The sequence below is a fragment of the Rattus norvegicus genome, chromosome 1 (genome assembly GCF_021556685.1).
Source record: "Rattus norvegicus strain SHRSP/BbbUtx chromosome 1, alternate assembly SHRSP_T2T, whole genome shotgun sequence".
NCBI classification, from domain to species: domain Eukaryota; kingdom Metazoa; phylum Chordata; class Mammalia; order Rodentia; family Muridae; genus Rattus; species Rattus norvegicus.
In genome coordinates, this window is record NC_141534.1 from 252,678,278 (window position 1) to 252,701,088 (window position 22,811).

General features: G+C 46.6%; 1 protein-coding gene and 1 long non-coding RNA gene across 51 annotated transcripts in view; one reads left to right on the forward strand and one right to left on the reverse strand.

Annotated features, from left to right (window-relative positions):
• The window catches only part of Sorbs1 (sorbin and SH3 domain containing 1), a 222,725-nt gene extending 213,237 nt beyond the window's left edge, over positions 1 to 9,488 (reverse strand). For 40 of the 49 annotated variants that reach the window (XM_087590829.1, XM_087590755.1, XM_087590767.1 and 37 more), the window contains 1 exon segment: positions 9,416 to 9,488. The gene's annotated coding sequence lies outside the window, so the exon portion shown is untranslated. 49 annotated transcript variants of the gene reach the window in all.
• Positions 9,489 to 14,641: 5,153 nt separating this feature from the next.
• Positions 14,642 to 21,341, forward strand: LOC102555231 (uncharacterized). 2 transcript variants are annotated; one of them, XR_015648208.1, is made up of 4 exons: positions 14,642 to 14,765; positions 19,038 to 19,518; positions 19,627 to 19,774; positions 21,185 to 21,341. It is a non-coding gene; the product is annotated as an uncharacterized LOC102555231 (long non-coding RNA). The 2 variants fall into 2 exon arrangements; XR_015648209.1 differs by having other exon boundaries at positions 14,660 to 14,765; positions 21,093 to 21,338.
• Positions 21,342 to 22,811: the final 1,470 nt, after the last annotated feature.

The window sequence follows — 22,811 nt, forward strand, 5'->3', positions numbered from 1 at the left end:
GCAGGCCCAAAGCCCCGGGTTCAATTCACAACACCACAAAGGCTTGTGCAGGTGAGGATCTTTTGAGCACACACTCGACGTCAGGCAAACTCGAGGGCTTGCCTAAAGAGGTGAAATAAACCTCTGATAAAATCAGAAAGCTGAACATTCTTTACCTCTAGCTTCTCCTCGAATGCCAAGAAAAGAACAAAAGAGAAGCCTGTTTCTTAATGGAATGAAAACGACAGCACCCAGGACATGCCAGCAGACCCCAGGAAGTCACTGTCGATCACTGTGCAGCAGCTGAACTGCCACCCTGCTTTGTCTGCTCATCTAAGTGCCAGCTGAGCAAGGAACACTAAGTGGCCAAGGCCAGCACAGAACCCGGAGAATGCTCAGAACTACAGGCATCAGTGATTGAGAGGGGAGAGCCAGGGTGGGGCTAAAGAGGAGAGCTTACTTTCTGAATGATCAATCAGACAAGGAACAACCAGACATTTCTTGAAGCTCCTTTCCTGAAGCTATCCACCTGGTACTGTCAGCAGAAGACTCGGGCTCAGGAAAGGGAGGAAGCTCTTAGAAGACAGTGGGACTGGATGAAAGAAAGCCTTAAAGCAAATGACAATAGCCCACTCCTCCTCCCACCAGACACACACACACACACACACACACACACACACACACACACACACAGAGAGAGAGAGAGAGAGAGAGACAGAGACAGAGACAGAGACAGAGACAGAGAGACAGAGAGACAGAGCTGGCTAAATCCTCTTTAGGAATCGTTCTGTAGGAAAGCCCCAGAAATATCTACTGATACCTAGGTTTTTCTCTTTGGGGAAATAAATAAAAAGATTCTCTGACGGATGATCCTACAAGGAAAGTAGCAGGTCCTTCCCACAGTCTACAGATGCCCAATGGACATTTAAGTGTCCACCCTTAATATAAATGAACAAAGCACAGATCAGCAAACATGGGAAGATGGTTCCAACGGGAAACACTGCAACCAAAATCGGCAAAAGAAAGGGGGACTTAGGAGAAACAAAGACAACACAAAGATCAGCAGAAATTTTCCGAAAGTCATCAGAAATAAAAATAAAGAAGCCAGGCGTTGTGAGGAACATCTGTAATGCCAGCAAGCAGACAGGCTGGAGGATCTGGAGTTCAAGCCCAGCGTGGGATATGGAGGGAAGAGGGTGGGGGACAAAGGGAGGGAGAAAAAGAGAGGGAGGTGGAGAGGGAGAAGTTGCAGGCACTAGGCATTCTTAGGAAGTAAAACATGTACACGTACATCATAGACATTAAAAGTTGAAAAGGGTTGAGGGAAAAGAGACCCCTCAAAACTATAAAAGTAATGAAAAAAAAATGAGAACTTACAACTTTTTGAATTATGAACTCAGTCCAGGAAGTCTAAGTAATAGGACTTTTGAAGAACAAAATCCAGGAAAATTGAGGAAAAAAGTGAATATTCACACGTAGGAAATCCTTAGATAAAGGATGTAAGCCTTCACCAAAAGAGCACACAGATCCAGTCCATTGTCTTCTTGTATGTAGAGAAGCCTGGGTTTCTCTAGTTCCGCAGTGCCCGGACCTCATTATATATCTGAAGAGGGCCTTGCCCTCCTGACCCCCAGGCCTCCGCTCTCAAGTGCTCAGACTACAAGCATGTAGTCTTGTACCTGGCCCACACCAATCATGTTTAAAACAAAGAAGTTTAAACATAGAAAATATAAATAATCAAAAGCAAGAATGGTATACTGACTCTCAGCCTCAATATTGCCAATTACAGGAAAGTGTAGCAAGGCCTTTGTAATGTAGTTAGGGACTTGGTGTCACACACCTTTAATCCCACCACCGGAGTCGGGGTGGGGAGGAGCAGAAGCAGGCACATCCCTGTGAGTCCAGGTCAATATAGTAAGTTCCAGGCCAGCCTAGGCTATAGAAACCGTGTCTAATAATAATAATAATAATAATAATAATAATAATAATAATAATAATATAGTAAAACTATAATGGAAAATGCCTTTCACCCAAAAGTTCTAGATAAGCCAAGCCACCAACCAAGCGCTAACAAAGAATAAGACCATGTAGTATATGCAAGTTTGAAATGATCGGCTCCCACAGACCCTCTCTCAGAAACTTCTGGAAGAAAAGATGGAAACAGAGGTAGCAACCCACGGATCGCTTCCAAGCAGGAGTCATACCACAGGCCTACAGGTCAACAATGAAGAACAGTGGAGAAGGGTGGACACCCTGGAAAGAATGCTGGTGGGGGGTTGGGGGCGTGTGACAAAATAAAAACAAGCACGTTAGGACACACCGGTGTTTTAAAACTCGGTGTAAGCCTTTGGGAACTAAAAAAAGAAAAAACCAAACCTAACTTGAAGTAAGGTCATTAAGCTAGTGAATTACATTAAAAGGTACCATTGAAATATAGTGTAAGGCCCAGCCACGAACACTATTTGTTCTGCCAAAACAATGTTGATATTAAGTATCAATGTAACCAAAAACTGTGATGTTTTGCCATATTGAGAGGGTGGAAAGGGAAGGCTGGAGTTGGAGAAATTCGTAAATATGACAGTAATATCAGGAGGAATAATAAAGGGTGTAAAGTCACTGTCATGGAAAAAATAATGACCCCCTCAAAAGTGTCTAGATCCTAAGCTCCGAGAGCAGGAACATATTAAATGGCAAAGGGGATCTGAGGTTTCAAATGGAATGAAGATGGCTAGTCAAGGGGCCGGAGGGATGGCTCTGCACTTCTGTGTTCTGGCTGCTCTTTCAAAACAACCCTTTCAAAGTTCAGTCCCCAGCATCCATATCAGGCAGCTTAGCACAGCCTATGACTCGAGCTCCAAGGGAACCAAAGGTGCTCTTCTGGCTTCTGCAGGCACCTATACACACATCACACATGTATGTACACACACACACACACACACACACACACACACACACACACACACACACACACGTGGGGGAAGGGAGAGGGAGAATAAACAGGAGAGAGATAGGAAAAAGAAATCTCTATTTTGAAAGTTGCTAACAGCGGATGTTTAAGATGGGAGAGTGTCCTAGATTATCCAGGCGGCCCACTGTGATTACCAAGCTCTTTCCAGGAGGGAATCAGATAGTGATGACACACTGATGATCAGAGCCATCAGCAGAATGGCTCAATCAGCTGTCACTGGCACTGGCTGTGCTGGCTAGTTTTATGACAACTTGACACAGGCTAAGGGATTCGGAGAGGAGGGAGCCTCGATTAAGAAAAATCCCTTCATAAAACCAATCTGTGCCAAGCCTGTAGGCCATTTTCTTAATTAGTGATTGAAGTGGAAGGGCCCTGCCCATTGAGGGTGATGCCTCCCCTAGGCTGGCGGTCCTGAGTTCTATAACACAGCACCCTGGGCAAGGCATGAGGAACAAACCAGTACACAGCATCCTTCCTTGGTCTCTGTCTGCATCAGCTCTTGCCTCGAGGTGCCTGCCCTGACTTTCTCCAATGACAGAGTTAAATATGGAAGTTTAAAGCAAATAGCCCTTTCCTCCCCAACTTGCTTTTTTGGTGATGGTGTTTCCCTGCAGCAGTAGAAATCCTAAGACAATGGCTTTGAAGGCAGGAAGGAAGGCAGCTTTGAGTGGAGATGTAAGCAGTTTCGGAAAGATGGCATCCGTGAGCCATCAAGCTCTTCTCACAATAAGCACAGGCCTGTAAAACCCCGTGGCTTCAGCCCTGTGAGACCCTTCTCAGATTCCTAAACGGAGCTAACATAAGCAGGCCTGGGCTGCTAAACATCTCTGCGTTTATGAGCTGGTTCCTGCAGCAACACAAACTCCTCAGTGACTGACTCAAGGGAATAGGTTACCAGGAGGATACTGCCTTCTTTAGAGGTCTTCTCATTGTTCTGGTAGTTCTCTACCCCCCCACCTCCCTCCATGCCTGTGCATGCGTGTGACAGACAGACAGACAGAGATGAGAGAGTGTGTGTGAGAGATGGAGACAGAGAGATGAGAGAGTGAGACAGAGAGAGAGGGGTGTGTGTGTGTGTGTGTGTGTGTGTGTGTGTAAGAAGACAAGGAAACCAGCAAGAACAACAGAAACAGGTGAGCAGAGGAAGAAACACATCTCAAATGTGAGGGCATCTGAAAGGAGGCACCACAGAAAGAGGCAAAGGCCACTAGTGAGGGAACAAACCTTACTGTGAGAAGAGTCTGCCCTTGAGGACCTGAGAGAGCCAGCAAGTGAGGCTGGAGGGTAGTTCTCAACACCAACAGGTCTGAGGTCCTCCCTACTCCTGGCTTCTCCAGCCGGGTCGGAGACTACTGTAAATACTTAGAGAGAGGCCAGGATAAACAAAGCATTTCCTGACCATCAACTGTATTCAACAGCAAAGCAACTTAAATAGTTTACACTAAACTAGCATAGATATTATGAAGTCAAACACAAAATTCAGGTAGACTCTTAGTATAAGAACTGAAGACTTCAAGGTACCTTCTTGCTTTTAAGGTCCCTTTAGACACTGACCTCACTGACCAGGACATATGAAGACTCAATGATGGGGCTGGAGAGAAAGCTGGGCAGTTAAGAGTGCTTCCCACTTTTGCAGAGGACCAGAGTTCAGTTCCCAGCACCCATGCTAGATGACTCACAACTGCCTATAACTCCCAGAGATCTGTCACCCTCTCCCGACCTTCAAAGGCATCTGAGGAGATATGCACATACATGTCCACAGAACACAGTGACACACTAAAATAAACAAAATGCTTAAAAGACTATCTTTTTTAAAATACTTTATCTTATCTGTAATAAATCAGAAACAGAAGGACATTAAAGACTTCAATACACTTCCATCACGGCATCTAGAATTTCATGCCAGCAACCTGCTGATGTACAGCTCTGCCTAAAATGGGCACAGGATACCCTGAGATCAACCCAGCATTCATGGGAAAAGTTATCTCTTTTCTAAAGGGTTGTATGTCCTGCACAGGTAGCTGGGTTGGAACCACAGCTAGTGCACTGAATTCTCCCTGAATGGACTGTCTTGGGAGCAGTCTGCCAGCTTCCTACCGCTAGGCATTACGAGACTCACTGACAAGAGACCCACATCCTTCATCAGCCCCTGTATAGTTTCAGGCTTCTTATGAAACACATTAATAATACTTCTTGCACTGAAGGAAGAAACAAGATACATTTCTTGGGACAGGGTGTCCCTGGTGGTTCACAATGTAAGGGTGGAGACACTTTCTGCTGTTATAGCTGGTTTTGTTTTTAAAACAATAACCACATGACAGAGACCTTAGGAAAATTTCTAGAGAGTCACAACTGACCTCAAACAAGAAGGGGGAAGGGGGAAAAAAAAAATCAATGGAAGGCCACACAGAAATAAAAAGCATTTTAATTGGGTTTGCCTTTTGTTTTGTGTGTAAAATACATATATATTCAAAGACTAAAACTGCTTTTAAATTAAGAACAGAGAACATGAAATTTTAATGAGACAATAATACACTAAAACACACTACCAAGATATATTACTCACAGGATGAGGGAAGAGAGCAGGGAGACGAACACAAGAGGGGGAGAGAGAAAGCAAATGGCTACAGGAAAGATATGCAGGTGAAAAGCCTCGAAAGCAACAAGATACAGGGCCTCACAAGGTGACTGAAGCATGAGGCCTGAAGAAGATACCTGTGAGCTGGCTGGAGGAAGGCATGTTCCTCATGGCTGTTGGCTTGGGCCACAGACTTCAAAGTATTATCATCTTTCATCCTTGCCTTGGACTGGCTAATGCTCTGGTTACCCACTGCTCCCAGCCCTTTAATTGCTCACCGAGACGTGAGGCTTAGCACCACGCAGGTCACAAGCTAGTGCCTCCCCACCTCCCAGTGATGAGCCGCCATTCAGGGACACAGTCTCCAGGTCTCTGAAAAGGCGAACCACGAAATGCTCTCTCATAAAATGTATGATGAAAGTTAGATGAGGAAATTCTGCCTCCATTAAAGAGAGATTCGTTCCATGGAAAACTTCAGTTTTTGCATCGGAAATTTAAAAAAAAAAAAATACACACACATCAAAAAGAAACTGGAATTGCAGCAGAACAGGGTCCAACTTCAGCTCTCCTCAGCATCACCACCAGCACACCTAACGCCCCGAGCGTTCAAGTTCTCCCTGCTCCGGTTAAAGGTCTTGCTTGGCCCAGAACAAGCAGCTTCAACCTCATTCCACAATCAGAGTCAGCAGAGAAAATCTATGGCAGGATCAGTGCACTTAACACCTCCCCCGATTCCACATCACCCACCCACACTCCCATGCGCATGCACTCATGTGAGCACACGCGTACACGCACACAAGTGTGCACACAAACACACTCACACACACTCGGCTAAGGGGCTCTGGTCCTTACTTGACTCTTCATTCCAAGGACACAGGACCGTTCCACTCCTGGCTCCAAAGGCTGAAGCTATGGAGTCTCCAGCTTCCCCCTTCATCTCCTGTTTCCTACTCACCTTTCTCCTTCCCATCTTAGGATCCTCTCATAAAAGAGAGGGCTTTACTCTGGAGCACAAGACCCAGATTCTTACCCTCCCTGCACCTTGTTGGCTGTGACCTCAGACAAATGACCATATCTCCAGCGCACGCACTCCTCGGTGAAGGCTGCTTTGGATCATAGAGGTCCCCTCCCCATGTTCCCAATATTTAAACCTTCACCTGTGCGATCATAAATAAAACATGGACTGGGAGAGAATGAATTATAGAAACGCCCTTTCCTCCGCAATCTGTCATCCCGTCCTCACCTCCCCCACACGCCAACTCGCTCTGAGGTCCACGTCTCTCACTCTGGATCATTCTAGCCCTGAATTATTTACATACTCTAAAACCACATGAATCGCACCAATCAAGGAAAAGGTAGTCTGAATCCATCCAGAAGCCCGGGGTTCTCAAGTGCTTTCTCGGTACTACGGCTTAAACGCTCAGAATTTAACATCTGACCTGCAAACAGGACAGAGTCTAAAATCGTCATCAGAAAACGTACTTGTGAATTTAAATGAAATGATGCTTTGGGGAACCCTAGAAAGTCACTGTTCTAAACCCTGCCATTTTACCAACAAGAACACAGCATAAACCACAAGCTCAAGGACCAGAGGATGCTGACCAGAACCAAAGCCAGGCTACTCTCCTGCTTCTGGCACAAGCTTTCACCTTTTTTTTGGGGGGGGGTCATCTATTCCTCCTTGAAGACCAATTAAATCCTAAATTGCCAGTGAGTGCCTTCCACATCCACATCCAGAGAAGGGTCCAGCCACAGTGGAGTTGGGATGACGAGGCTACTATCAGTGCCACAGGCGAAGCTCTCTTCCCTCGACCCTATCTTTCCACACCCCACTATCTGCATCCAACTCTATTTGGAGAAGAAAAAGAACTGCTGAACCAGTCTTTGTTCTGCCAGGAAGGAGCACTTTTTTTTTCTTTCTTTGCCATAATTCCAACCCCATCCCAACATTCCCAATCTTCAAAAAGTTTACAGAAATCCAACTGCATTAGCAAAAAAGAAAAAAAGAAAAGAAAGAAAAGCAGGTAAGAGGGAAACAGAGCCACAAAGGGGACTGTTCTACAAAGGATAAACAGCCCTTCATTCAGGTGCTAACCGCCTGCAGGTAAGTCACTGGACAGTTATCACAGGTCCTCAAGCAGAGGGATAGACCATCTTTCACACACACACACACACACACACACACACACACACACACCACCACCACCACCACCACCACCACCACCACCACCACCACCAAGAACTAACCCTTCCTAACCTTCATAAAAGGTACCCTAGGCAGAGGTGGGCCAACAGACCACCTTCTTCCCTCAGGCTCAGGGAGACTCAGGGCTGGGATAGCATGGAGTTATTTAAGGCAGCAGCAGGAGGGTGGGGCAAAAAACTGTTGGCAGTATCTTCCTCCTCTACCCCTCCCCCTCACAGCCAACACACCTCACCCTGTAGACATCTCTCACTCACTCGATGAAGGCTGAAGCTATAAAATCTCCCAATGTGTGTTTTCTGTCATTGACACTGTTGTCCCCATCTGCTGTCCACCCCACTTTTAATGCACCCTTCAATCACCACCTTGATATCTTCCCAGCCAAAACACACACTTAAATCTAAACAGAGGCATTAAAAAATAAAAGTAAAAAATGCATATGGTTAGACAAGCCATCCCTGGCCTTCGCTAAGGAAGAAAAAGGAAGCACCAGTGTTGGGGGCTGGAGGGTGTGTGGGGAGATACAGTCAGCGGCCTAACGTTCCAGGCAGGTTCTCCGGTGTCTCTAGATGAACCTCCCGCCTACCGACAGTGAAATCAATTTTAGCAATTTCAGTAGGTCGGCCGTGTGACAACAGGGGCATCCCAGAGCTCAGCGATTCAAACAAAAATCCAAAGGCTCATCCAGAACATGCTGGGAAAACCCTCGGACAGGATGAAATGAGCCGGCTCGGAGGGATCCCTTCTGCTTCCATGTAGCAGGGCATAATAAATTCCGTCTGCCCTGAAAGAGCATGCACTGATGAATTTCAAAGCCGTAGTAGACAAGCGGAGGTTCCAAGACACAGAATTCGACAGCAAATAGCCCTTCAGAGAGGCATAATGACTTTAAGCCTCTTTTCCTTCCTATCTCCAATGTCACTACCGCTTTTCAAGAAAAATCAGGAAGGACTGCCTGGGAAATAAGAGAAAGGAATAGCTTTAGGTCCCTTTGGTGACGGGCTGCCCTGCAAGATGCTGTCATCCAGTCATCCAGGGAAGCATGAAGGGGCCTGGGCGGTGAGCGGAAACACGGTATTCCGGACACACACCCACCAACACTCAGGGATGCGGGCTGGTCTGGGCCAGCAACGTAGTCCTTGCTCCCTCCCGCCGCCCTCGGCTTTGGGGATGGAGTGGAGGGGTGTGCTGATGAATGAACACACCTGGGATGCCTCCATCCTGACACTTGTTCCCTCCTTCTCCCTTTGGCCGCAGCAGAAAAGACCCTCAGTAGTTTCACTTTCCAGTGCAAACCCAGCCGGGCTCTCCCGTCTCCATCCACCCACACTGCAGCCAGCCCGAGGCGGGCGGACATTCCCTCCTGGCAGAGGCCATGATCGCACTTACCTTCACCTACCAAAAACGAAAAGGCATAAAGAAACCTACAATGCCCCAAGCTCCCCGCGTCCTAGCAACTTTTTGAAGGGATAGGGAGAGGGGACACGGAGCAGCCTGGAGACACGGCTCAGCGAAGGTCCCCCGCGGCCACCCGGGGATGCTCTGGGAGAAGGGGGGCCCCCAGGTCCCTCCAACAGCTGGCCCTTTAAAAGCACCTCCTCCGCGCGCGGAACAAAGGCGCCGCTCCGGGGGCCCGCTGTACCCGCCCGGGAGCTGCCGCCGGAGAGCGCAGCCGCCGCCCGCTTACCTCGCGGGTCCCCGGCAAGGGCTTACGCGCGTCCTGCCCGGCTCGCGCTCCACGCTGCAGTCAGCCCCGCTCTGTTTTTCTGCTACTCCGGGCTGACTTCACCAACACTGGGGCCGGCCAATGGGCGGCGGCGACCAGCCTCTCATTAGCATGGCCTGGAACGGTCCACTCCGGCAGCGCCCAGGGGGCGGGGCCTGGCCGGCCGTGACAGGAAGGGGCGTGTGCGCCAATGGGGAGGCGAGGAAGAGCCCGCCGCCAAGCCTGCGTCCCTGTGAGCTGGGCGCGTACCCGCGGATCCCCGCGGATAACGCGCGCGCACCCGCTAACCCTTTTTGCCCTGGGCTGCCCTCAAGTGCCTCCAGACGCTGGCACTAAGGTCTCTCTAAGGGTTTACCCACAGAGAGCTTGAAGGGAACAGTAAGCATAAAACAACAAACAATGTGTCCTAGCTATATACAAATTATTTAACCTTGTGCCCTTTTGCTAATCTGTAAAATGGCACCATAATTCCACTTGGTAGTGAATAAAACCTTGCTCATGGCGCTCTCTACCAGACAAGCGCCTAATACTTCCTGTTTTCTCTTTTGATTTTCACGGCCTTGTGAAAGAAACCCTCTTTACTAGTTTCTCTTGTTTTAGTCTTGCGTGGCCTCAAACTCACCGTGCAGCTAAGGGTGATCCTTCTGGGATTACAGGATGCCCCACATACACGCACAGCCCAGGCCAACCTCCTGACTCAGCCTCTAGAGCGGTAGGATTATCGGCTGCACCACTCTGCATCCTGACACTGGTATTTTATTTATACAACCTATATTCAAAGCTCAATGGTCATGAATGAGTTGAGCCCTGGGGTTACTAAGAGGGCCCTCCCCTTAAGAAGCTTGCGTCGAAGGGAGGGATAAATAAACCGGATCATCTGTAAATGAGCTAGAGTAATAACTGGGCACAGGCAAGAATAGGCAGGGTATGCAGTTTTGTCCCTGTGCTCCCTGTCTTCTAACCCTCTCCAGTACCCAAAAGAACAGCAGAAAAGGAAACAGGGAGGAGGGATTGTTTGCACTGGTTAGGCGAGGCAGCAAGAGGCAGTCTGGAACTTGCTTCCTCACATCCTTAGGACACTCCTCAAGGTAGGTGTCCTAGTTAAGGTTTCTACTGCTGCAACAAAACACCACCACGGCTAAAGCAACTTGAGGAGGAAAGGGTTTATGTGGCTCACACTTCCATAGCACTGTTCACCGTTGAAGGAAGCCACAACAGGAACTCGAGCAGAGCGGGGAAGCTGGAGATGGGAGCTGATGTAGGTGACATGGAGGGATGCTGCTCACTGGCTTGCTCCCCGTGGCTCGATTAACCTGCTTTCGCACAGAATCCAGGACCAGGAGCCCAGGGTGGCCCATCCACAATGGGCGGAGCCCTCCCCCATCAATCACTAATTTAAAAATGCCCTACAGGCTTGCCTACAGCCCCATCTTAGGGAGGCATTTTCTTAATTGAAGTTCCCTCCTCTCAGATGACCTCAGCCTGCGTCAAGTCGACTTAAAACTACCCAGCACAGTAGGACAGTCACCTGAGCGCAGTTAATTCTCTTCAGCTGCCTTTGGAAAGAATCTTCAGCCCAGCGGTGATCCTAGTTAGCAGGCTGCGTGGTGGGGTAAGGATAGGACTTGGTGACCGCACAGGCAAGAGGAACCCCATCTGTAAAGGTTGTTAGATGTCAGGGACCAGCGACGGGTCCTGGCTGAGCACCTGCTGCCCTCACCTATGTTGTTCGTGGTTTTTGATTGAAGACTTCTAGCTGTCTGGGAGCTCACTCTCTAACCAAGGAAGCAAAAGGCCCCCAGAGAACCTGGGGATCCCTCAGCACAGGGACCTCATCCTATGGCTTTGCAAAACATAATTCCCGGGCTCTACTGTTAACCTTATGCCACAGCCTGTGCAAACAGCTCTCTGGTCTATAAAGCAAGAAAGCAGCCAGTATTGATGTGCCCATCTGGTCTGCTGTGCACTGCTGAGCGGGTGCCATGAGCTTCTATGCATTGGTACACACCGAACGACAAGCTTAGCTGAAGGCACTATCGAGACTAGGAGATTACCCGAAGAGGTAGGAAAGAGAAGGCAGAGAAGCTGAGTGTTCTCTACCTACCAAATCTGGGCAACAAGGTTTAGAATACAAAAAAAAAAAAAAAAAGGTTAAGAAAGTAACAAATAACAATACAACCATCCAACAGAATACTAGGTGGCTATGAAAAATTGGGAAGTGTTTTTGGTAATTTTAAAGGGGTGGAGGGCTGTGGCATTGGCTTAGCAGTTCAGAGCACTTACTCTCTTGATGAGGACCTGGTCCATTTCTAGTGCACACAATGGCTCACAACCATCAGTGAGCCACCATGGCCAGCTGTTGACATAGCAACACTCAAAGACATACGCAACACTTATATTATTGAATGGGAAAGTTGGCTGAAAACTGACGTGTAAAATCCCACTAGAATTTTTCCTTTAGAATTATGTATAATCATTCTTGTTCATCTGTTTTTCCGATTTTTTTTTTCCTTTATAAACATCTATCAGGCCAAGTGGTGGTGGTACATGCCTTTGGTCCCAGAGACAGAGGCAGACGAATCTCTCTGAGTTCAAGGCTAGCCTGGTCTACTGAGTGAGTTCCAAGATAGCCCAGGGTACAGAGCAAAACTCTTGTCTCAAAAAACAAAAACAAAAATGAACAAAAATCTATCAGATTGTCCAGTGAAATTTTTTTTTTCGGAGCTGGGGACCGAACCCAGGGCCTTGCGCTTGCTAGGCAAGCGCTCTACCACTGAGCTAAATCCCCAACCCCGTGAAATTTTTTTAAAACCAATTAGTAATTTAGAAATGAAACACCAGACTCTGCTCAGGAAAATGTGAACTCTACTCAAGGCCGTTCTCAGAAGTGAGAAATTGGAACCCCAAGGGACCTAAGGAGATGCTGAACTCTTGAAATAGCCCCTTAGTAACTTCGGCAACTGTCCCATTTCTCACTGGAAAGGATAAAGTGAGGTGTCTAAGAAAGACAGAGAAATCTGGTAGCAAGTGGAAGAAACAGGGAGAGAGCAAAACCTTCTACCTCAAAACATACCTCAGACACCTCTTCCATGAAGACCAGAATATGGTAGCTCGCTTCTGTGATACCAACACTTGGAGGGCTAAGGTAAGCATTCGAAGTCAGCTTGGGCTACCCAGTGAGACCAGCTCCCAAACTGTGGTCTAATAATAGTTCACAAGAGAAGCAACCTAAGAGATTATAGGTTTAATTAGACCAACTCATCCCAATCTCCAGCCATTCGCTGACTCATCTGGGAGGCAGGCCTGCTGCTATACATGTGGCAAGAGTAAGGCCTGTCTCCCTATTGCCCCAAGGTGAGGCTCTAGGAGGCAGAGACCCAGTCAAGTTCATGTAGGCCGTGTTGGTTAGTTTTATGTCAACTTGACACAAGATAGTGTCATCATAGAGAAGGGAATCTCAGTGAAGGCTATGCCTTCATAAGATTGGGGATATAGGGCATTTTCTTAATTAGTGACTGATCGGGGAGGGCCCATCCCACTGTGGAAGGTGCCATTGTTGGTCTGGTGACCCTGGGTCCTATAGAAAAGCAGGTCGAGCAAGCTCTGATGGGCAAGCCAGTAAGCAGCACCCCTCCATGGCCTCTGCATCAGCTTCAGCCTCCAGGTTCCTGCCCTGTTTGAGTTCTTGCCCTGATTTCCTTCTATGATGAACTATGATGTGGAAGTGTAAACCAAATAAACCCTTTCTTCCCCAAGTGGCTTTGGTCATGGTATCTCATCACACTAACCCCCGACTAGGATATAGGCCAAGGCTCACACTAAAGGCAAGCAGCCTATACTGAGAAATATCCTACCATTGCTTTAATGCTGTGATCGCCCCTCTTGGAGTTATTATTATACAAAAGATCCTGAATTTTTATTTCGAACCCTTGAGTTAGGGATATATCTCGATGGAAGAACACCCCTGCCTAGCATGTGTTAAGTCCTGGGTTTGATCAAAGAACTGGACCCTATAAATTATATAACCGGTCTTAAGGAGAGGAGACACTGGGGCCTAAGGGATAGAACTTAGGTCAGTGGTTCTCAACCTCCCTAATGCTGCAACCCTTTAATACAGTTCCTCATGCTGTGGTAACCCCCAACTATAACATTATCTCACTGCTACTTCATAACTGTAATTTTGCTACTGTTATGAATCATAATATAAACATCTGATATGTAGAATATGAGATTCCCAGAGGGGTCATGACCCATAGGTTGAGAACCACTAGCCTCGATTGTAGCTGAGGGCTCTCTCCATCACAACTGCGTCTCTCATATAGTTCACTCTCATTCCCAGCTCCCCAGGGACATGAGGAGGCCCCTGTTTTCCAGCCCCACAACACTTCACTTCTACCTTTCATGTGAAACTTAGCATATTTGGCATGAACTCGTGTGTATTTCTCTGTAGTTTTACTCCTCTGCCCCTCTTCGCATAGATTGTAAATTCCACAAAGTCTCAGCCTGTGTCTGCTCATCTCAATGGGGCTTACCACTGTTCCTCACACACTGGAAAAAAAAAACCTACTTAAGTTTAATTTAATCTTATTAGTAACTCCTCATTGCCTCTTCATGTGCCTCATATTGTTCCCAGCAGTGTCTCTACTACTGGAAAAAGAAGTAAAGTAGGAAGCAGGAAGAGTCATGCACACAAACCGGAGTCCCCACCAAACTCTAGCATCTCCTCCACAGGCCATCTCCATGAGGAGTCAAGAGAGGACCGACCGACAAGGCTCTACCGACAAGCTGGGTCACCAGCCTTCCTTCTGTCTATCCCTGGGGTTGCACAGGTTTAGTGACAGATCTCTAGGTGACAGTGGCAAACTTTAGAAACAGCAAAGTTTCCTTAATGAACAGATGCTCATCAGGTATGGTAATAGAGGGGACGGGGGGGGGGGAGAAAGTCCAACCACAAAACTTAGGCCTAAAGTGTACAGAACTGATATAAACATTGGACAGTCAGACAGACAGACAGACACACACACACACACACACATACACACACACACACACACACACACACACACACACACACACACACACACACACACACACACCACGCTACAGCTCAGTGCCTGGGTTCCATTCCCAGAACCACAGAAAGACAAAAAGACTTGATGGAATGTTGGAATGTCACTTCCAAGAATTCCCACATTCTTGAAAGTCTGTTACTGTGGCCATAGACACTGCCCGAGGGAAACTTGGTGGAATGAGTGGAGATTGGTCGGGACATGTCTAAGGAGCCAGGTAGAAAACAACCAGAGCATTGAAGGTGTGTACATAAATACTCAGGGTAAATATAAATCACTAACACTAAGATTCCAGCTACCAAGTCAGTGTTTAGCAAGCCACAGACATGTATTCAGGTGTGTTTTATACTGTTCCTTGGGTGAAGGCATGCATTCATAAGGGAACCCCACGTACTGTATTGTATTTGACTGAGTGTGCAAGGTTTGGCTTGGACATTTTCACATGATTTTAGATAGTGAAAATAAATAAGATTAAAAAAAAAAACGGACCTTTGGTAGAAATCAAGATGTAGAGCTGTCAACCACTGTGTGTCATGACACAATGTGTAACCAGTGTTTGTCCCTAGAGAAGGGTCCACCACCCTTGGCTAAGGACTCAGGAGGTAAAAAGACCAGTGACTTGCTGAAGGCATTGCCAGGAGATGTACCTCTTCTGGCTGGGACAGGAGAGTTGTCAGTTAGAAAATGTTGAGCTTCAGAAGACTCTCTACTGTAGAATAATTTAACTAATGGACTATTTACTTGAGAAAACCACGTTTAAGGTGGGTACCTACAGCTGACAACTCTCAAAGAAGCATTCGGATTGAGGCTGGAGAGGCAGGGGGAGGGGACTCAGAAGGAGGAATGTGGGAAGGTTTGCCCAGAGAAAGAAAGGACAGAGAACTCAGAGAGCCAGAGAGGCCATGTCGGATGGTCTGGCAGGGAAAATACAGCAACTTCAGGAACATAACAACTAGCCTTAGGAAACACATGTAAATTTAATAAGGGTTTTAAAAATCAACAGTAATGACGTTAAAGAGAATAATCGACATTCTGGAAGCTGTGGGAGACTTATCAGAGGTAATTGGAAGAGTTCACTGAGGGACTCATTGCAGAAGACCAAATTAAGTCACAAGGATGCCTCGGGATGGGAGTTTCGGCTTCATGAGCATTTATCAAAAAAAGGACTCGGCTTCATAAGCATTTATCAAAAAAAGGACTAAGTGGAAAGAACAGAGGGGAGACGACTGAGGCACTCACAAGGTTTCAGAGCCTTCATCACCTCAGCAGTTCTGTCCTGCCCCAAACATGGTTGCCTTGTCCCCATTCTTTAAAGCTTAATACCTTCGCTACCTCAACCCATTGCCCAGAACAGCAGTGTAGTCTCTAGGCCTGCTTCCCTGACTAGCTGACCTCAATGAAAGCAAGGTTTGAGAGGCCTGCCTGGCTCTGCAGGTAAGAAGAAAATAATCAGGCTGGGAATATAAACTCAAAGGTAGAGTGTTCACCTAGCATGCTGTCTTGGGGTTTTAGTGCTGTGAAGAGACGCCATGACCAAAGCAAGTCTTACAAAGGACAGCATTTAATTGGGGCTGGCTTACAGGTTCAGGGGTTCAGTCCGTCATTATCAAGGTGGGAGCAGGGCAGCATCCAGGCAGGCATGATTCAGGCAGAGCTGAGTTCTACATCTTCATCCGAAGGCTGCTAGCGGAAGACTGGCTTCCAGGCAGCTAGGATGAGGGTCTTAAAGCCCACACTCACAGTGACACACCTATTCCAACAAGGCCATGCCCACTCCAACAAGGCCACACCTTCTAATAATCCCACTCATTGGGCCAAGCATATTCAAACCATAGCATTCCACTCTCTGGCCCCCATAAGCTTGTTCAAACATATGAGTCTTTGGAGGCCATACCTAAATATAACATAATACAAAATGCATTTAGTCCAACTTCAAAAGCCCTCATAGTCTATAGCAATCTCAACAATGTTAAAACTCCAAAGTTCAAAGTATCTTCTGACATCCATCCAATCACTTAACTGTAATCCCCAAAGCAAGATAGGAAACCAGCTGGGCAAACTCCAAACTCTGCATCTCCAAGGATGATGTCAAAAAGGTCTTCAGATCTCCAACTCCTTTTTCATTTTTGTTGGCTGCAACAAAGTTCTTTCTTGTGGGCTGGATCCACTCCTCTTAGTGGCTTTTCTCAGCAGATATCTCATGGCTCTGGCATCTAAAACATCTTGGGGCCGCCAAGGCAAATTTAACATTACAGCTTCCTGTTCCAATGTCTGGGATCCATACACAATCTTCTGGGCTCCTCCAAAGGGCTGGTGCCACTTCTCCAGCTGTGCCCTCTGTAGCACTCTAAGCTCATTTTGATCCACTCCATTGCTGCTGCTGTTCTTGGTGATCATCCCATGGTACTGGCATCTCCAATATGCTGGGGTCTTCTGCTGCAACTAGGCTTCACCAATAGTCTCTTATAGGCTCTCTTCATGGTGCCTAGCCTCAAATCCTTTGCATGACCCCTTTAGTCTCGAGTTGTCAACTGCAACTGAGGCTGCACCTTCACAATGGCCTTCCATGGCCTCTCACAGTGCCAAGCCTCAGCTTGTCTTCATGATACCTTCATGCCTTCAAAGCCAGTACCACTTGGGTGACTCTTACACATGACCAAGTGCAGCTACAACACAAGGTACAAGTTGGCTATCTCGGGAACACAGCTTCTTCACACTCTCAAAAAAACACCTCCCAGATGATTTCATCTCAGTGATGCTGGCCTCTTAATCACCACTAATTTCTTAGCTCTGGACAACCAGCATCAGTTGTCCCAATAGACCCTTCTATTCTTGACTCTAAAGCCAGAGCCAAATGGCTGAAACTGCTGAGTTCTGCTACTTGCTGGGGCTGGAACATGGTCCCCCTTGTTCTATCACCTTATCGATGCTGGGATTTATGGTGTATGCCTCCACACCTGGATCTAAATTTAGCTGGGTGGGATCTTGCCCCAAAGTCCTACCCCCTTAATCTGCTGCTTTCTAGAATATAGGATTCAGCTCCATGCTACTTCCTGGTGCCCTTTAATACTTGACCCACATATTTTATTTATTTCCTTCCTAAGCATGCTATGCTTGTTCAGAACACTCTTCATGAAACTCAACCAAAGAACAAACTCTCTGCTGGGCTTCTTTGAGACTTCCTTTTTCAATGCGATTAATATGAATCTCTTTACCTTAGCCTCAGGTAGACTCTTCAGATAAGGGCAAAAGTAGCCACATTCTTCACCAAAATATCGCAAAAACAGTCTCTTGGCCACATATTGAAATTCTCCATTGAAACATCTTGGGCCAGGTCTGCACAATTCAAATCACTGTCAGTGGCAAAGTCTTCCATGTTCCTGCTAGAATAGTTCATTAAGCTCCATTTAAAGCATTTCACTGCTTTTCAAATCCAAAGTCATCAAATCCATATTCTTCCAGACAAAAGCATGGTCAGGCCTATCACAGTAATACCCCACTCCTAGTACCAACTTCTGTCTTAGGGTTTTACTGCTATGAAAAGTCACCATGACCAAGGCAAGTCATATAAAGGACAACATTTAATTGGGGCTGGTTTACAGGTTCAGAGGTTCAGTCCATCATCATCAAGGTGGGAGCAGGGCAGCATCTAGGCAGGCATGGTGCAGGAGGAGCTGAGAGTTCTACATCTTCATCTGAAGGCTGCTAGTGGAAGACTGGCTTCCAGGTAGCTAGGATGAGGGTCTTAAAGCCCACACCCACAATGACACGCCCACTCCAACAAGGCCACACCTTCTAATAGTGCCACTCCCTGGGCCAAGCATATACAAACCATAATACAAGCCTATAAAGCCGTAAGTTCAATCCCCAGTATCAAAATGAGTGAATAAACAAACAAACAAACAAACAAACATCCAGGAATAAATCATGACCAGCAATAGAGTAAGAACAGGTGATGGTGTATAAAGGAGAACCAAGTTTTTATAGCTGCGTACAACTCTGAGAAAGGGCACTGACAATAAGCTCTCCATAGAGGAAAGCAAGGGCCCTAGCACAGCCAGAGGCAGCCTTCCTGCTTGGACTCAGTACAACCCTAGATAAGACCGTGTGGTGGATGTTGGTTGGGTCAGTGAGTCCTACCAGAGGTTGCTGCATCTAGACTTCTAATAACCAAAAGTCATGAAGGCCAAGCACATAGCCACACAAGCAAGCCTAGAGTTGTGGAAAGAGAACCCTCTAGCCATTCAATGTATAAACATTCTGTGGCTGCCTACTCTTTTCCAGGTCCTCACTCAGAGCTAAAGAACCAGAAAATGGAGATAAAGCCCACCCTAGCCCCTGCACACTTTGTCTCATGGGAGAGAATGATAGATTCATAGTCAGTTGCAAAACTGTGGCAACTGCTATATGGTCAGCAAGCCAATTTGTAAGGTCGTATGACCATCTGACACAGCTTTCTCATTCCAAACCATTTCCATCATTGTAAAAAGTTATCCTCTTTCCTGTTCCCACAGCAGGTACCTTGCACATGCCGTCTCCTGGCAGTCACTGCTGTATCTCCAGTCTCTGTGCATTTGCCTGCTCTGAACATCTCAGAAAAAGGGAAGCATACAACAGGTGGCTCTTCTGCCTGGCTCCATCCGGTTATAAGGTTCACCTTTGTAGCACGCGACAGTACTTTGCTCCTTTCCAATAATCATTATAGAGATATGTTACATTTTTTTTTTATCCACTCACAAGTTGACGGACATAGTGTTGTCTCTACTCTTTAGCTGTTATGAGCAATGCTGTTATGAACCTCGAGGAACAACATGAACGTGTGTTTTCAGTTCTCCTGGGCATATGAATGGGTCACATACCACGTTTTACTTCTCAGGGGACTGACGGGTTGTTCCCAAAGCAGCTGTGCCACCTGCCATCCACACACCATGGAGGTCTGAAATCTACATCCTCACAAGCACATGATGTTGTGTACAGTTGTTACAATAGCCAGAAGTGATATCTCATCACAGTTTTGGCAAACGATACTGAGTATTGTGTCCCTTTTGGCCCTCTGTATGTCTGCTTTGTAGAAATATCTATTCGAATATTCTGTCTTACTAGATCGGATTGTCATTTTTATCATGGATTTGTATGAATGACAGAGAAGAACGCAATTTACCATGGCCCGGGTGGGCAGAGAGCATGAGTAGAGAATGTTAACCACGGAAGCCTTCCTGGAGGAACTAATGTCTAGCATGATCCGGAAGAGGTAGACCCAGCATTGTTTTATTTAACAACTACTTACCAAATTTCCATCCTCTCCAACACCGCTGGCACAAGTTGATTGAGTCCTTACCCTTGAGGAGAGGGGCAGCTATTTGAGACTATTACTGCTTCTGTAGAGCCCCAGATGGCCTGCCCCTGAATCTTCTCAGTTAGTGAAGGTCTTGGATCTCAAATGTGCCTTCCACTTTCTAACCGCCCTTGGATTTAACCTACTGACCCCAGGGGCCAATTTGAGTGGCTGTTTATTGCCACTGGCTGTCTTGGAGCCAAGCCTATGGCACTCAGGTCCTTGCTGGGTTCCAGTTCCTGTAAGACACCCTATCTAGGATGAGACTCCTCCGTGCTTTCTAATACCTCACACACTTCCCAGAGCCAAAGCTCACTCCTGTCGGGCCTCCCGAGGACCTTGTGGGTTCCAAATACATGGACTATTTTACACACCCGATACATGACAGAAGAAAGTTCTGTTTGGAACAGCTGTTCCAATATACTAAGACTTTTAATGAGGTTATAGAAAAACATAAATCATGTTGCCATATTTAATATTTTAGTCGTGTAAGTATGGGAGTATGTGCATATGAATGCAGGTGCCTGCAGAGACCAGAGGTGTTGGAGCCCCTAGAACTGGAGATGTTGTGATGTTACAGATGTGAGTCACGTTGTACTAGGAATCAAACACAGGGAGCAGTAGATGCCCCTCTAACTGCTGAGCATCTCTCTGTCCCTCCATTACTTCTTAAAAGTAAATTTGACAGATATAATTTAGTAGAGATTAATTTTTTCTTTTTGCTTCTCTGTAGTTTCTACATTTTTTCATAATAACATCTTTCTAGTATCTTTAAGGAAAAATAAGCTTAGTGCCTCAAAATACTGTTAAGACCACCCTAAATTTTGTTTTATACATGTAAAATGACAATAAATTAATGACATAGTACTCTTGTGATCTGCTCTCCTAGAGAGCTTATAAAATCATACCACTTGCTAACTCTGTCCCTGACACCCCGAGTGGTTTAGAAACAGGAGCCAGTGACTGATTACAAAACAGAAAACCCTCACTTCTTGCTCAAATTGGCTGCCTGGGGCTTCTCAGTCTTAGCACCAAACCTTGGCATTTACCAGCCTCTGTGGGCGTGTAGCCCTGGCCTGGCTTTAGAGGCTTAGACCAGAATTGCCACAGAAGCATCAGAACAATAGAATGTGATGTCGTGGGCATCCCAGAGGGAAGTGAAGCCAGATTGAAATGCAGTTTTGCATCATTGATTTTTCTCTGCTGATTGAACCCTGTTTATCTCATTCGCCAGATCAGCCTCGCAGTGCATGAACTATTTGTGCCTCATTAGTTTCCAATAGATTGATTTTGCTAGGATTGCAGATTGACCATCTTGAATTGCAGCTCTTCCTCCCCCAGTGAGACACAGACCCATGGACTTACAGCAGCCCAAGCAGCCACTGCCACAGAGAGCCCAGAGAGCTGTCTGAGACCACAATACAAAGCACCTTCCCCCTTCCTGGAAACAAAGCAAGATAAAATATGGACTTAAACCAAACAAGCACCATCTCTTCTCTCTGGCCTCGTTCTCTCTGTTAAGATCTCTGAGTATCTCTCTTCTCTTCTCCTCTTCTCTGAATATATAATACAAACAGTGTAAGATTTTACATCACAGTAAGAACAGAGGGCTAGGAAGATGGCTAAGTTAGGGAAAACATCCTGTCACACAAGCTTGAGGACCTGAGTTTGGATTCCCAGAACCCATGCATGGACACACATGCCTGTATACCCTGTAATCCCAGGGTTGACGGAGGGGACAGAGACGGGTGGATCCCTGAAACTAGGTGAAATAAAATAAAGGTGGAGACCAATCTAGGAAAGACACTTGGTCTCAACCTCCCGGCATGTGCGCATACACACACACACACACACACACACACACACACACACAGAGAGAGAGAGAGAGAGAGAGAGAGAGAGAGAGAGAGAGAGAGATGCATGAACATGCACACATACACACAACACATACACAAATTTTTAAAACTACATAGATGCAAAGAGAAGGAATAAAGGAAGCCCAACTGTGTGTAGCGGGGCTGCAAATGCTGGATATGTGGGTGGCATTCGTTTTTACCTTTAAACTTTTCTGCATTTTCAAAATAATGTAAAATGTTTAGTGACATATTTTTCCTCAACCCTATAAAGATAAAAATAGGTACAACAACAAAACGGCATGTGTGAAAGTAACAAGAGAAACCCGTTCATCTCATACCGCAAGGGGGACTTAGCCTCTGCCAGTTAAAACAACAGAAAAGTCAAGCTAGTCCAAATGAAAAGGAGGAAATGTGAGCAATTAGTAATTAAAATGTCAAGGGCAAATCAGGCTTGAGCATAATTTAGCCAAGGACACCAGAGTTGCCATTGGATTTTTTCCCCTCACCTCTGCCTTTCCCGAGTTTTGGCTACAATCTCTCCTCCTGCAGACCAGATCACCTTTTCCTTCCTAATTAGCAACCTGGTGATTTGGGACTCACACCCTTCCAGAGCTCAGAACCCAGGTGAAACTCCCCGGGAGCTCCAGTATGACAAACCCCCGCAGAAGATTGTGGTTAAACTGGTTGGGGTCATGAACCACAGTAACTCATGCCCGAAACACTGTAACAAGGGATTGCCTAGCCTGTGTCATGTGGCGTGACCGGGCTACACAGAAGGCTCGAAATGAAGTAGATGGAGTATGTGATACGCTCAGTTAATCCAAGCATAGAAAAGAAAGAAGCCCGTGGGAGTAGGCAATAGGCTCGCTGCAACAAAATGAAACACTTCTGAATCTAACTGCTTATCCCGCAATGCCACCAGCAGTACCCTCTCCATCAGGCCAAAGTGATCTGAGGAAACTATATGAGAAGGTAAGTTGGGGTTGGGGAGAACAGCAGCATGTGTGACACATGCCTGTCATCCTAGCACTCCGGTGGCTGAGGCAGGGAGATTGCTGTGAATTAGAGGCAGCCCGGGCTACATAGAAGACCCTGTC